Raw genomic sequence first — 14,685 nt, 5'->3', positions numbered from 1 at the left:
TTGAGAATGATCAGCCATGATCACATTGAATGGTGGTGCTGGCTCGAAGGGCCGAATGGCCTCCTCCTGCACCTATTGTCTATTGTCTATTGTCTATGGTGATTCTCTGGAATTCTATGCCCCCTGTGGTTGGGGGCTTGGATCATTATATATTTTTAAGGTAGGGAGAGATAAATATTTGAAACCTAAGGGATTGAGGGTGATAAGAAAACTGATACAGAAGAGGAAGAATTATTTCTATCTCTTCTGTTTATTTTCTTCATGATTTTAAACATCTCGATTAGATCCGCTCACCACCTCCTCCCTTCCAAAGCAAACTGCAACTTATTTCCATAATTAAAATCCTTCATTCCAGGAATACTTTTGGTTTGAGGCCAATGTAGATCAGCCAGGATGATATTGAATAGCAGGGCAGGCTTGAGGGGCCGAGTGGTACACTCCTGCTCCTATACCTTTTTGTTCCTTTTTTGTTCGAATCCTTCACAGTACAACTTAGCTGTGGGTGCATCCAAAATGGAGCAACAAAGAGGGATAGTCAGAAGTTCAATTCATTGAGGCTTGTTGCCGTGCCGTGTTACCGACCTGGTGTTGAATGAAGGCGTTCTGTTTGGGCGTGTAGCACGTGTTATTGAAATGGGTAGTGGACTGGGACGGGGCGAGAGGGGGATTCTCTTCAATAACAGAGGATAACAGAGGGAATGCTCCAGACAGGTAAGTGGGAGAGCTTAGATTCACTTTAGATTAGTTTACAGATACAGCGCGAAGATGGGCAATTGGGCTCACCGAGTCTGCACCGACCAGCGATCCCCGCATATTAACGCTACCCTACACATCGAGGGATCATTTTACATTTATACTAAGTCAATTAACCTACAAACCCGTACGTCTTTGGAGTGTGCAAGGCAATCGAAGGTCTCGGAGAAATCGACGCATCTCTGGAGAAAAGGATAGGTGACATTTTGGATCAGAACCCTTCGTCAGACTGGGAAGAAGCTATTCTTGAACCCAGTGGTCACGGTTTTCAAAGTCCAATACCTTCTTCCCAATGGTGGGAGTGAAATGAGTGAGGCTGATAATTTCATAAATTTGTGAATTATAGAAGCAGAATTAGGCCATTCGGCCCATCAAGTCTACTCCGCCATTTAATCATGACTGATCTATCTTTCCCTCTCAACCCCATTCTCCTAATTTCTCCCCACAACCCCTGACATCTGGTCTCATGAAGAATCTGTCAATCTCCACCGTAAGAATATCCATTGACTTGGCCTCCTCAGCCTTCTGTGGCAATGTGGCTGATGTGGCAGTAGATGCGACGCATGCGACGCAGGATTGCCAAGGCCAGCGCTGCCTTTGGGCGACTCCGTGGGAATGTTTGGGAGCGGAAAGGACTCAGCCTTACCACCAAGCTGAAGGTCTACCGTGCAATGGTACTCACCACTCTTCTCTATGCCAGTGAGACCTGGACTGTCTACAGCAGACATGCCAAACAGCTCAACCACTTTCACTTGAGCTGCCTACGTAGACTCCTTCACATCAGGTGGCAGGACAAAATTCCCGACACAGAGGTCTTGGAACGGGCCGGAATCCCCAGCGTCCACACACTCCTACGGAAAGCCCAAGCCAGATGGGCAGGCCATGTCGTCAGAATGCCCGAGAGTCGACTGCCAAAACAGCTTCTGTATGGAGAATTGTGTCAGGGCAAGCACTCAGTAGGAGGACATAAGAAACGGTTTAAGGACTGCCTCAAAGTGTCCCTCAAAGACTTGGACATCAACCTCAGCACTTGGGAGTCTCTTGCTCTAGACCGTCCAACCTGGCGTAGCAAGCTCACCACAGGAGCCCGTGCAGCAGAGAACAGACGCACTGCAGAGACCCAGAGGAAACGCACCGCCTGCAAGGCCCGGGCTACTTCCACTTCCACTGCAGCAGCCATCCACTTGTGTCCTACGTGTGGGCGTGCCTTCCGGGCCCGGATTGGCCTCACCAGTCACTTCCGGACCCACAGATACCAATCCTCCAACTGAAAGTGAAGTCGTGGTCATCTTCGAACCCGAAGGACGAACAACAACAACAGATGCGACGTAATGCACACTCAATGAAGCACGCATGGTCTACTGCTCAAATGCCCACAAAGTAGGCATGTGTGCTCCAGAATTAAATCCATGTTAACATTTGGCCTGGGAGACGTCATGAGTGTGTGCTATAGGACGGGTAACAGCTGCCAAGTGTGTTAACAAAATTTGAAATAGCGGAGAAGAGTGAGGCAGAACACCTACCTGAGGAGCAAGGTACCAGAGTCTCCCACGGGGAGAGACTTCCAAATTCATGGCTGGTTCAGTAAATTGGCTGATTTATGTCTTAAGTGTGAAAGTTAATGCAAGAACACCGAGTGTTCAGTCTGGTTAAGGCGCAATGGTAACTGTGAATGATTTAGCATACATCAGAGAAATTGCTCAGTTAATTAAGCCAGTTACCTTTGACATTGTGAATAATTATAATTGTGATTAAATATCCTGCTGAATTCCCCAGCCATCTTTCCTTAGGCAACTGTCACTTCTGCACATCGATGAATTAAACAAGCCTCATTTTTCTCCTCATTACTAAGCTGCTTCAGGTACTAAGACAGGCACTTTCTCCACGTTGGCCTTCGATTGTAGCGTCCCAAAACCAGCTGCCTTTGGAGATCAATTGCCTTGAAAGCTGCCTCTGTCATTGTAGACCTTTTCCCGGGCAAGGCTCCTATCTAACCTTACACTCCCTATTACCAATGATCCAAACAAGACACTGCAAGCAATCCTTCAGTTGTTGAGTTGAGTTTAGTTTATTGTCACGTGTACTGAGGTACAGTGAAATGCTTTTTTTGTGTGCTAACCAGTCAGCAGAAGGACAATACATGATTATAATCGAGCCATCCACAGTTTACTAATCCATGTTGAAGGGAATAACTCGAATAACATTTAGTGCAACATAAAGCCCAGTAAAGTCTGATCAAAGATAATCCGAGGGTCACCAATGAGGTAGATAGTAGTTCAGGATTCCTCTGTGGTTGCGATAGGATAGTTCAGTTGCCTGATAACAGCTGGAACAAAATGTCCCTGAATCTGAACGTGTACGTTTCACACTTTATACCGAAGATAGACACAAAGTGCTGGAGCAATTCAGTGGGTCAGACAGCATTTTGGGATGCAATACTTCTTCAAACTGAAAGTAGAGGAGGGGGGGGGGGGGGGGTGTTGGAGGTAGGAAAAGGCCTGAACAAATCAGGGCCATCAACATGTGACCAAAGAAGTATGGAGCCCATAAAGGCTCATTGTTGGCTGGGGAAGAGATGATAACGAGGGGATACAGGGATGTGGACAGTGGAACTAATAGTTCGGCTAGGGTGGGGGAGGGGAGAGAGGGAATGCAGAGGTTACATGAAATCACACCGTTGGATTGTAAACTGCCCAAGCAAAATATGAGTTGCTGTTCCTCCAATTTGTGTGTGGCCTCACTCTGACAATGGAGTAGGGCCAGGACAGAAAGATCAGTGTGGGAAGGGGTGTTAAAATGTTTGACAACCAGGATATATGAGGTGCTGTTTTTCTAATTTCAATTCAGTTTGGCCTCACCATGGCCATGGAGGAGGACAAGGAAAGACAGGTCAGTAAAGGAATGGGAAGAGGAATTTAGCTGGTTTGCAACCAGGAGCTCCAGGTGGCCGTGGGAGACAGAGTGCAGATGCTTGACAAAGCAGTTGCTTAGTCTGCTCTTGGTGTCACCAATGTAAAGTAGACCACAGCGAGAGAAATTAATGCAAGAGCGCGTGGAGGAGGAAGAGCACGTGGTGAGGAGTCAGCAGGAATGCACCTTGTTCGATCTGATGGACTTGGCAGGCGAGGGAATGATGCTGACAAAGCGGGAGTCTGAAGCGAAGAATGTAACAGATGGGGTTGGAGGAGGTGCATTTAAATCACTCACCTGGAGGGTTCTTTGAATCCCTGGATTATGCTGAGGGTGGAGGAGTTGTGATACTTTAGTTTAGTTTAATGTCATGTGTACTGAGGTACAGTGAATAGCTTTTGCTGCATGCTCACCAGCCAGGAGAAGGAAATAAATGATTACAATTGAACCATCCACGGTGTACAGATGCATGATAAAAGGGAGTAATGTTTAGTGCAATATGAAGTCCAGTAAAGTCCGATGGTCTCCAATGAGGTAGTTCGTAGCTCAGGACCGCTCCTTAGTTGTTGATAGAATGACTGGGAAGATACTGTCCCTGAATCTGGAGGTGTGCGTTTTCACTCTTCTGTACCTCTTGCCTGATGGGAGAGGGGAGAAGAGGGGTGAGACTCGTCCTTGATTATGCTGCTGGCCATGCTGAGGCAGCTTGAGGTGTAGATGAAGTCAATGGAAGGGAGGTTGGTTTGTGTAATGGTCTGGGTTGTGTTCACAGGTGTTATGCTTACAACTTTGCCTGGGATGTGCGAGGGACAGGTAGGGAGGAGGAGGGGGGGGGGGGGTTAACGAACAAATAAGGGAATTATGGAGAGTGGTCCCTGTGGAAAGCACAGGGGTGGGGCGATGGAGATGTGACAGGTGATATGTTCACGTTGTAGCCAGCGAAATGTCAAAGAATGATCCAGCACTGGATGTAGAGGCCAGTGAGGGAGAAGGCAAAGGACCAAAAGGAACTCTATCCCTGTCTGTCTGAAGGGAGCAAGGGTGAGAACAGAGTGCAGTCTCTTGTGTCTCCATAATAAGTGAGTTTGTTAAAACTGTTCAATTTGCTGTTGATTCCCAAAGGCTTCAATGTAACCAGGTAGAACACGAGATGCTATTCATCAAAGATAAATTGTACTTAACCATGTACATACATGATGAGCTGTAGTAGATGATTCAAGGCCAATAGTGCTCCTCTCTCCCTTTATTTCTCTGCTTTTGTGTTGCGTTATAATCAGTGGGTTGGTTAGAAGTAAGATTGCATATGTTTAATCAGTTTGGCGTCGTTTTGATCAGTGCTGACAGTGATGAACAAGCAGAAATAAGGATGGTGACCAGACAACTATTTTCTATGGAAAGTAAAGACCTTCGTCGTTCAAACCAGAGATGTTTGAATCTGGGTGAAAGACACTCTCCAAGTGATGGAAGCGTGATTGAGAGGGAGAACTGAGAGAATTAAATTGGCATGTCATTGGTACAGTATTGAAGTTGACTGGTGTCTTGTTTCTTAAGAGCTGCTTATAGATTTTATGCCACTGAAATCACGCTGGGACTTTGGTTGAACAGGTTAAAACTAAATCGTTTATTTAAAATGCTGTGATTGTCAGATGATCTGAAGACAAAGCTTCAGCAATAGACCTCATAAGTCGGAATTTGTAATGATTACCACGGCAGCTATGACTGAGGGAGGTTATGGTACTCCATAGTGATGCAGCGGTAGAACTGCTGCCTTACAGCATCAGAGATCCAGGTTCAATCCTGACTACGGGTGTTGTCTGTGTGCAGTTTGTAAGTTCTCCCTGTGATTTATTCACAAAATGCTGGAGTAACTCAGCAGGTCAGGCAGCATCTCGGGAGATTTTTTTCACAAAATGCTGGAGTAACTCAGCAGGTCAGGCAGCATCTCGGGTCATAAAATGCTGGAGTAAAAAAAAAAAACTCCCGAGATGCTGCCTGACCTGCTGAGTTACTCCAGCATTTTGTGAATAAATCGATTTGTACCAGCATCTGCAGTTATTTTCTTATGCATAAGTTCTCCCTGTGACCGTGTGGGTTTTCATTGGGTGCTCTGGTTTCCTCCTACACTCCCACACAAAGACGTGCAGGATTGTATGTTAATTGGCATAGAACTTGTGTCGGGATAATTGTTGGTTGGCAAGGGCCTGTTGGGCTGAAGGGCCTGTTTTCAGGCTGTATCTTTAAACTAAACTAAAACATCTCCTGTTCTGTCCAAGCTTAATGATTGTGTCTTGTAGCCAAGAAATCCCATTGCGCGTTGTGAGTGTGCAGTGAGGAAGCCGGCCCTGCCCATCAATGCTACCTCTTGTTCGCTGTCATTCCTTCTATAATTGATCTTGCTTTTGAAATGAACAGTGCTTTTTTTTTCCAAGTACTGCAGCACCACCTCAGGCTTCTTAATAATAGAACTGAACCAGACGTTAGAAAAAGCTTGAAATATCAACTAAAGATAGATACAAAGTGCTGGAGTAATTCAGCAGGTCAAGCAGCATCTGTGGAGTGACGGTTCAGGGTGACGGTCCAGGTCGTGACCCTTCTTCAGACATCACCTCTCATGTTCATAAGTTTATAAGTCGTAGGAGCAGAATTAGGCCATTCGGCCCATCGAGTATATTCCACAATTCACTTCTGGCTGATCTGCCTTTCCCTCTCAACCCCATTCTCCTGCTTTTTTCTCCTTAACCCATGACACCCGTACTAATCAGGAATCTGTCAATTTATCCTTTTCCTCCAGAGATGCTGCCTGACCCACTGAGTTACTCCAGCATTTTGTGTCTACCGTTGGTATAAACCAGCATCTGCAGTTCTTTGTTTCTTCATTTTTAAATGTCAATTGTATGTTAATTGATTGCTGTTTTAAAACCTTTCGTAAATATCGTCCTTTTTTAAAAAAATCGCTATTTATTAAAAAAAACACTCCAAATCCCATTAGTGAAAATATGTTTAAAGAATTGAAGCAGCCTTTGAAATGTTATTGATATTTCCTCTCTTGATACAAAGTTGTAATATATTAACTGGTGTCATGTGTATTGTGTTGTTGCCTCGAAACCAAAAGGTCCTAGTTTTAAGTCCCATTCCTGAGACTGGTGCATAAAACTTTAGGTTACCATCCAAACCACGTGGGACCAACTCCTGAGGTTCGACCTGTCCCCGGTGTTGCGAAGGGTGGGCCTGGCACTGCTGTCGTGCAGCATGTCGGTCAGCTGGACATTGCTGCACCACCTGTCCATGAGGGAAAGTTCATGTCATTGGAGCAGAAGTAGGCCATTTGGCCCATCGAGTCTACTCTGTAATTCAATCATGGCTGATATATCATTCCCTTTCAACCCCATTTCCCCCATAACCCTTGACACCCTTACTAATCAAGAATTTGTCAATCTCCGCATTGAAAATACCCAATGACTTGGCCTCTACAACTGTCCGTGGCAATGAATTCCACAGATTTACCACCCTCTGACTAAAGAAACTCCTCATCTTCTTTCTAAAGGTGCGTCCTTTTATTCTGAGGCTATGCCCTCTGGTCCCAGACTCTCCCACTAGTGGAAACATCATCTCCACATCCACTCTATCTAGGTCTTTCACTATTTGGTAAGTTTTAATGAGAACCTCCCTCATCATTCTAAACTCCAGCACGTACAGGCCTAATGCCGTCAAGCGCTCATCTTACGTTAATCCAATCATCCCCGGGTTCATTCTCATAAACTTCCTCTGGACCCTCTTCCCAACGACCGGAAAGTTCTTCCAGACCAACACCATTGACCACAAGTCCATCAGGCAGTGATCAACACGGAACATCCTGCACGCACTGCCGGATAAGGCCTCGATGGAGCCTGTGGGCTGGTTCCTTGTACTGTCTGGTGATATGCCTGTACCGTCTGAGTCTTAGCTCCTGACGCACGCTGTCCTCAGGATGGCTGTTATTTGTAGAGGAGACGGTTGACAGTTGCACATCTTTTCACAGAGTGTGGATTTGTGAAGAGGGTGTGGAGAAGGATGAATGGGTCCTTGTCACGGTTCATCTCGAGCAAATACATACGGGATGTTCCCAGAGACATAAAGAAGACGCACATCAGGGGCTGCTGGAAGGCGATCAACTCAGTGAAGGGCACCTTTGGTCTGCCCGAAGCTTTTTGGTCTCCCAACACAATGAAATGCGGAGGAAATGGAATTGATGGCAATATTCAGAGAGCCAGTTTAAATTCAATGGGCTGAGTGACCTCTATCAATGCCATAAAGAAATACAAACTACCAGTGTTCAGATGAGTAATTAAGCCAAGTTCTTGTCTCCCCTCTCAGGTGGTTTAAAAGATGATGTGACACCATGTTGAAAAAGAGCATGAAGGCTTTTCATCGACTCATATTAATCCCTCACTCACGATTACTAAAAAGTAAATTATTTGGATGTTAACACATTGCTTATTCTGGAAACGTGCTGTGCACAAATTAGTTACTGTGCTATATTGCTGCAATTATTGTTTCATAAGAGCTTCACTGGTTATAAAACAGTTTGATAGAACGTGAAAAGTATTTAACAACAACGCAGATAGGTTTCCTTTGGCTTACAATCCATCAGGTCTGTAGATTTACAGTATAGTCCACTGTTTAATACAGGGAATAGGAGACATTGTGGATTGTGGGCAATGGAGCATAAAATTGCACTAAAGCCATAGCACAGTCCTTTGACTGTAAACAAAATGGAACACAAAGTCTTGATAGAGTTGCAGACAGCTTGAGCCAGCCACTAAAAGGTTCAGTGGACACAAATGCAGAATTTCCAACTTTATCTGTTGAGCTGACCCGGTGATGCATATTCCGTTACAGAGCCATTGGTTTCATGTGTTGTCTGATGAACGTTTAAATCTGTTTGATGGATTTTATGATTGCCCACTTGTATATTCAACGCTGAAATTTGAGTGCGGGAGGAAGTGGTGTGTGCCAACGTTTATAGTTTTCGGCTGGTGGAAGAGACAGGTTGCTTGTATAGAGTGACTACTAAAGAGAGGTTTCGATAAACGGAATGAAAGTCGACCCAAACTGGAGTTCCTTCCTGCTTCTTCTGGAGGGAAGGATGGGAAGGGGGTGGGAGGGAAGAGGAAAGAAACAATGTTTGTTTTAGAACCCCAAGGTAGGAGGGAGGGCCCAGAGCCAGAGGAAATTTCGGCATAGCAGTGTATGTGTAAGTACTTGGTAGATTACTTACTCCCAACTCTGTGCATTTACGCATTGTATATGTTTATAGGCTCACCTAAAACCACTCCCTCCACATCCTCGGTGAGTGTATAAAATCCCACCCTGAAATGACCAAACTCCCCATCCTTGGAACACGTACAGACAGACCTACCCATCCCCAGACAGATCATTCTTACACCAATATCATCTTAGTGGTTTGCTCTGCACCGCCTCAATTGCCAGGCCAACGCTTTTAAGGCTATCAGCTCTGCATGAGCAAATGAGACTCACTGATTATAGTTTGTATCTGATTCCACAGCTGTTAATGACTATCATTAAACCTGCATCGGTTAGCAATTTTAAAGTTGTATCGTTTTGGCAAGGTCTGACACTCCACACGAAGTATGTTGGATGCATGGATTTATAAGACCATAAGTCATAGGAGCAGAATTTGGCCTTCGAAAGGGCATTCCAGTCCATCACCTATTGCCATTGAGTAATTGATGGTGGGCTTCTATCTGTCTGGGTAAGGACATCAGATTTGTAGAACATTAGCAAACCAACTGAGTCTTTGCACATCTGATAGCTTTCCCCTCAATGGTTCAATGGAGAGGAGATCTTATCGAAACGTATAAGATTATTAAGGGGTTGGACACGTTAGAGGCAGGAAACATGTTCCCAATGTTGGGGGAGTCCAGAACAAGGGGCCACAGTTTAAGAATAAGGGGTGGGCCATTTAGAACTGAGATGAGGAAAACCTTTTTCAGTCAGAGAGTTGTGAATCTGTGGAATTCTCTGCCTCAGAAGGCAGTGGAGGCCAATTCTCTGAATGCATTCAAGAGAGAGCTGGATAGAGCTCTTAAGGATAGCGGAGTCAGGGGCTAGGGGCTAGGATCTCTTCTGGGCTAGGGGTGACTTGTACAAAAGGGACGGGTTGCATCTTAACAGCAGGGGGACAAACATTCTGGCAGGCAGGTTTGCTAGTGTGACACCTGTGGCTTTAAACTAAGTAGTGGGGGGGAGGGGTTAACAAATTGTGAATATGAAGATGAGGTAAAAGGGAATACAGGAGATATTGCAAAAGACTCTCGGAAGAATGGGAACAGAAGTTCTAGAGCGGAAAAGAAATTAAGGGCAGGGCCAATTGTGAACGATGTGAGAGGGGAGGTAAATACAGAAGTTAAAGTGTTGTACTTAAATGCGCGTAGTATAAAAAATAAAGTGGATGAGCTTGAGGCTCAGTTAGTCATGGGCAAGTATGATGTTGTAGGGATCACTGAGACATGGCTACAAGAGGACCAGGGCTGGGAACTGAATATTCAGGGGTACACATCGTATAGAAAAGACAGACAGGTGGGCAGAGGGGGTGGGGTTGCTCTGATGGTAAGGAATGATATTCATTCCCTTGCAAGGGGTGACATAGAATCAGGAGATGTTGAATCAGTATGGATAGAAATGAGAAATTGTAAGGGTAAAAAGACACTAATGGGAGTTATCTATAGGCCCCCAAACAGTAGCCTCGACTTAGGGTGCAAGTTAAATCAGGAGATAAAATTGGCGTGTCAAAAATGTAATGCTACGGTGGTTATGGGAGATTTCAACATGCAGGTAGACTGGGAAAATCAGGTTGGAAATGGACCCCAGGAAAGAGAGTTTGTAGAGTGCCTTCGAGATGGATTCTTAGAACAGCTTGTACTGGAGCCTACCAGGGAGAAGGCAATTCTGGATTTAGTGTTGTGTAATGATCCTGATCTGATAAGGGGACTAGAGGTAAAAGAGCCATTAGGAGGCAGTGATCACAACATGATAAGTTTTACTCTGCAAATGGAAAGGCAGAAGGGAAAATCGGAAGTGTCGGTATTACAGTATAGCAAAGGGGATTACAGAGGCATGAGGCGGGAGCTGGCCAAAATTGATTGGAAGGAGGCCCTAGCAGGGAAGACGGTAGAACAGCAATGGCAGGTATTCCTGGGAATAATGCAGAGGTTGCAGGATCAATTTATTCCAAAGAGGTGGAAAGACTCTAAGGGGAGTAAGAGACACCTGTGGCTGACAAGGGAAGTCAGGGACAGCATAAAAATTAAGGAGAGGAAGTATAACATAGCAAAGAAGAGTGGGAAGACAGAGGATTGGGACTCTTTTAAAGAGCAACAAAAGTTAACTAAAAAGGCAATACGAGGAGAAAAGATGAGGTACGAGGGTAAACTAGCCAATAATATAAAGGAGGATAGCAAAAGTTTTTTTAGGTACGTGAAGAGGAAAAAAATAGTCAAGGCAAATGTGGGTCCCTTGAAGACAGAAGCAGGGGAATTTATTATGGGGAACAAAGAAATGGCAGACGAGTTAAACCGTTACTTTGGATCTGTCTTCACTGAGGAAGATACACACAATCTCCCAAATGTTCTAGGGGCTGGAGAACCTAGGGTGATGGAGGAACTGAAGGAAATCCACGTTAGGCAGGAAATGGTTTTGGGTAGACTGATGGGACTGAAGGCTGATAAATCCCCAGGGCCTGATGGTCTGCATCCCAGAGTACTTAAGGAGGTGGCTCTAGAAATAGTGGAAGCATTGGAGATCATTTTTCAATGTTCTATAGATTCAGGATCAGTTCCTGTGGATTGGAGAATAGCAAATGTTATCCCACTTTTTAAGAAAGGAGGGAGAGAGAAAACGGGTAATTATAGACCAGTTAGTCTGACATCAGTGGTGGGGAAAATGCTGGAGTCAATTATAAAAGACGAAATTGCTGAGCATTTGGATAGCAGTAACGGGATCGTTCCGAGTCAGCATGGATTTACGAAGGGGAAATCATGCTTGACAAATCTACTGGAATTTTTTGAGGATGTAACTAGGAAAATTGACAAGGGAGAGTCAGTGGATGTGGTGTACCTCGACTTTCAGAAAGCCTTCGACAAGGTCCCACATAGGAGATTAGTGGGCAAAATTAGGGCACATGGTATTGGGGGTAGGGTACTGACATGGATAGAAAATTGGTTAACAGACAGAAAGCAAAGAGTGGGGATAAATGGGTCCCTTTCGGAATGGCAGGCAGTGACCAGTGGGGTACCGCAAGGTTCGGTGCTGGGACCCCAGCTATTTACGATATACATTAATGACTTAGACGAAGGGATTAAAAGTACCATTAGCAAATTTGCAGATATACTAAGTTGGGGGGTAGTGTGAATTGTGAGGAAGATGCAATAAGGCTGCAGGGTGACCTGGACAGGTTGTGTGAGTGGGCGGATACATGGCAGATGCAGTTTAATGTAGATAAGTGTGAGGTTATTCACTTTGGAAGTAAGAATAGAAAGGCAGATTATTATCTGAATGGTGTCAAGTTAGGAGGAGGGGGAGTTCAACGAGATCTGGGTGTCCTAGTGCATCAGTCAATGAAAGGAAGCATGCAGGTTCAGCAGGCAGTGAAGAAAGCCAATGGAATGTTGGCCTTCGTAACAAGAGGAGTTGAGTATAGGAGCAAAGAGGTCCTTCTACAGTTGTACCGGGCCCTGGTGAGACCGCACCTGGAGTACTGTGTGCAGTTTTGGTCTCCAAATTTGAGGAAGGATATTCTTGCTATGGAGGGCGTGCAGCGTAGGTTCACTAGATTAATTCCCGGAATGGCGGGACTGTCGTATGTTGAAAGGCTGGAGCGATTGGGCTTGTATACACTGGAATTTAGAAGGATGAGGGGGGATCTTATTGAAACATATAAGATAATTAGGGGATTGGACACATTAGAGGCAGATAACATGTTCCCAATGTTGGGGGAGTCCAGAACAAGGGGCCACAGTTTGAGAATAAGGGGTAGGCCATTTAGAACGGAGATGAGGAAGAACTTTTTCAGTCAGAGGGTGGTGAAGGTGTGGAATTCTCTGCCTCAGAAGGCAGTGGAGGCCAGTTCGTTGGATGCTTTCAAGAGAGAGCTGGATAGAGCTCTTAAGGATAGCGGAGTGAGGGGGTATGGGGAGAAGGCAGGAACGGGGTACTGATTGATAGTGATCAGCCATGATCGCATTGAATGGCGGTGCTGGCTCGAAGGGCTGAATGGCCTACTCCTGCACCTATTGTCTATTGTCTATTGTATGGAGAGAAGGCAGGAAAGGGGTACTGATTGAGAATGATCAGCCATGATCACATTGAATGGCGGTGCTGGCTCGAAGGGCCGAATGGCCTCCTCCTGCACCTATTGTCTATTGTCTATTGTCAATGTTTTTTTATTATCACATGTGCCAAGGTACAGTGAAATTTATTTTTGTATATAGTTTAGTAAATTTTCACTATATATAAGTACAATGCCAGATTTAGTGCAGAGTATATGGAGACAGCCCACTGAGACCATATGCAAGAGTCACCAGGGTTTGGCGCCATTTTCAAGTCCCAGTGCCATAAAGGTCTGTTGCAGCCGTAACCTCCATCCGGATCATCCCTCGCCCGGCCACCTTCAGCCTTTGTGCTCCTGGGGGCGCCTCCCGCAGGTGACCTTGAGGACGCAGAAGGTGAGACCGCCCCCCCTCCCGGATCTTCTTTCTTGCCCTTTGTTCTTGCATCCACTGCCGTCTCCGACTCCCTCCACCCTCCTCTCAGGTACTCCAGACGTTGGGGTTGAGCAGGGGCCGGGCACGGCAGCTTCCCCTTCCAGGCAGGTTCCTGGTTCCACGGTGGGCAGTGTCTCCCGTCGGGAGTCAACTAAACTGGTACCATTTTTCTACTTCCAAATGATTCCTGAGCTGATTTGAAATTCTCTTGGTGGGATTTGAACTCACATTCATTAGTTCAAGTGTTTGGTTACCTGTCTGGAGTCTGAACATTTGCAATAGACTTCATCACCAACCCACAAAACTTTGAAAAGTTGACCAACAGCTTCAGAAATGCTGGCTGTTCAGAGAGTCCTTTATATCATGGTTGAGACTTGAAACAACTGACTTCTTATTACGTTGGATTTCAGTTTTCTTTCTGTTAGTAATAATGAATGAATCAATTAATACATGCTAAATATTTCTAAATAAAGTTAAAACTTCTTAATTTTCCAAATATAAAAAATGCTCTAAAGTTACTCCATTAACGAGATCTAGCGCTGCTTGCGGTCTATGTAGCCACAGTAATTTAAGACCATGCTCTGTACAGAATCTCAGTTGTACCATTCTTGTCCAAAGTTAGTTTCTCCGCATTCCCAGTTAGTGTAGAGTCCACTGAATGAAGAGCCATACTGATAATTAATGCATCGTCAGAACTAATGATAGTTTTACTTGCAAACACAAGGATCTGCAGATGCTGGAACCTTGAGCAAAGCACAAAGTGCTGGAGGAACTCAGTGGGTCAGGCAGCATCTGGATGTGGAGGTGATGTTTCCACTAGAGGGAGAGTCCAGGACCAGAGATCACAGCCTCAGAATTAAAGGACGTTCCTTTAGCAAGGAGATAAGGAGGAAATTCTTTAGTCAGATAGTGGTAGATCTGTGGAATTCTTTGCCACAGAAGGGTATGAAGGCAGTCAATGGATATTTTTAAGGCAGTGACAGATTGATTCTTGATTAGTACGGGCGTCAAGGGTTATGGGGAGAAGGGTTAGTAGGGAGAGATAGATCAGCCATGATTAAATAGCGGAGTAGACTTGATGGGCCGAATGGCCTAATTCTGCTCCTATCATTTATGACCTTATGATCTGTGGGCAGCAGTCTGAAGAAGGGTCCCAACCTGTCCTGTCCATTCCCTCCACAGATAATGCCTGACACGCTGAGTTCCTCCAGCACTTTGAATTTTGCTGATGGCTGCACATGCACCTGATGTAAGTGTACAG

General features: G+C 45.2%; 1 protein-coding gene across 1 annotated transcript in view; it reads left to right on the top strand.

The window, feature by feature from the left end:
* pofut3 (protein O-fucosyltransferase 3) overlaps positions 1 to 14,685 on the top strand; it is a 50,186-nt gene that overhangs the window by 28,799 nt on the left and 6,702 nt on the right. The gene's annotated exons all lie outside the window — the stretch shown is intronic.

Source organism: Rhinoraja longicauda, chromosome 1 (assembly GCF_053455715.1).
Source record: "Rhinoraja longicauda isolate Sanriku21f chromosome 1, sRhiLon1.1, whole genome shotgun sequence".
Taxonomy (NCBI): domain Eukaryota; kingdom Metazoa; phylum Chordata; class Chondrichthyes; order Rajiformes; family Arhynchobatidae; genus Rhinoraja; species Rhinoraja longicauda.
This window is presented reverse-complemented; position numbering and strand designations above follow the sequence as displayed.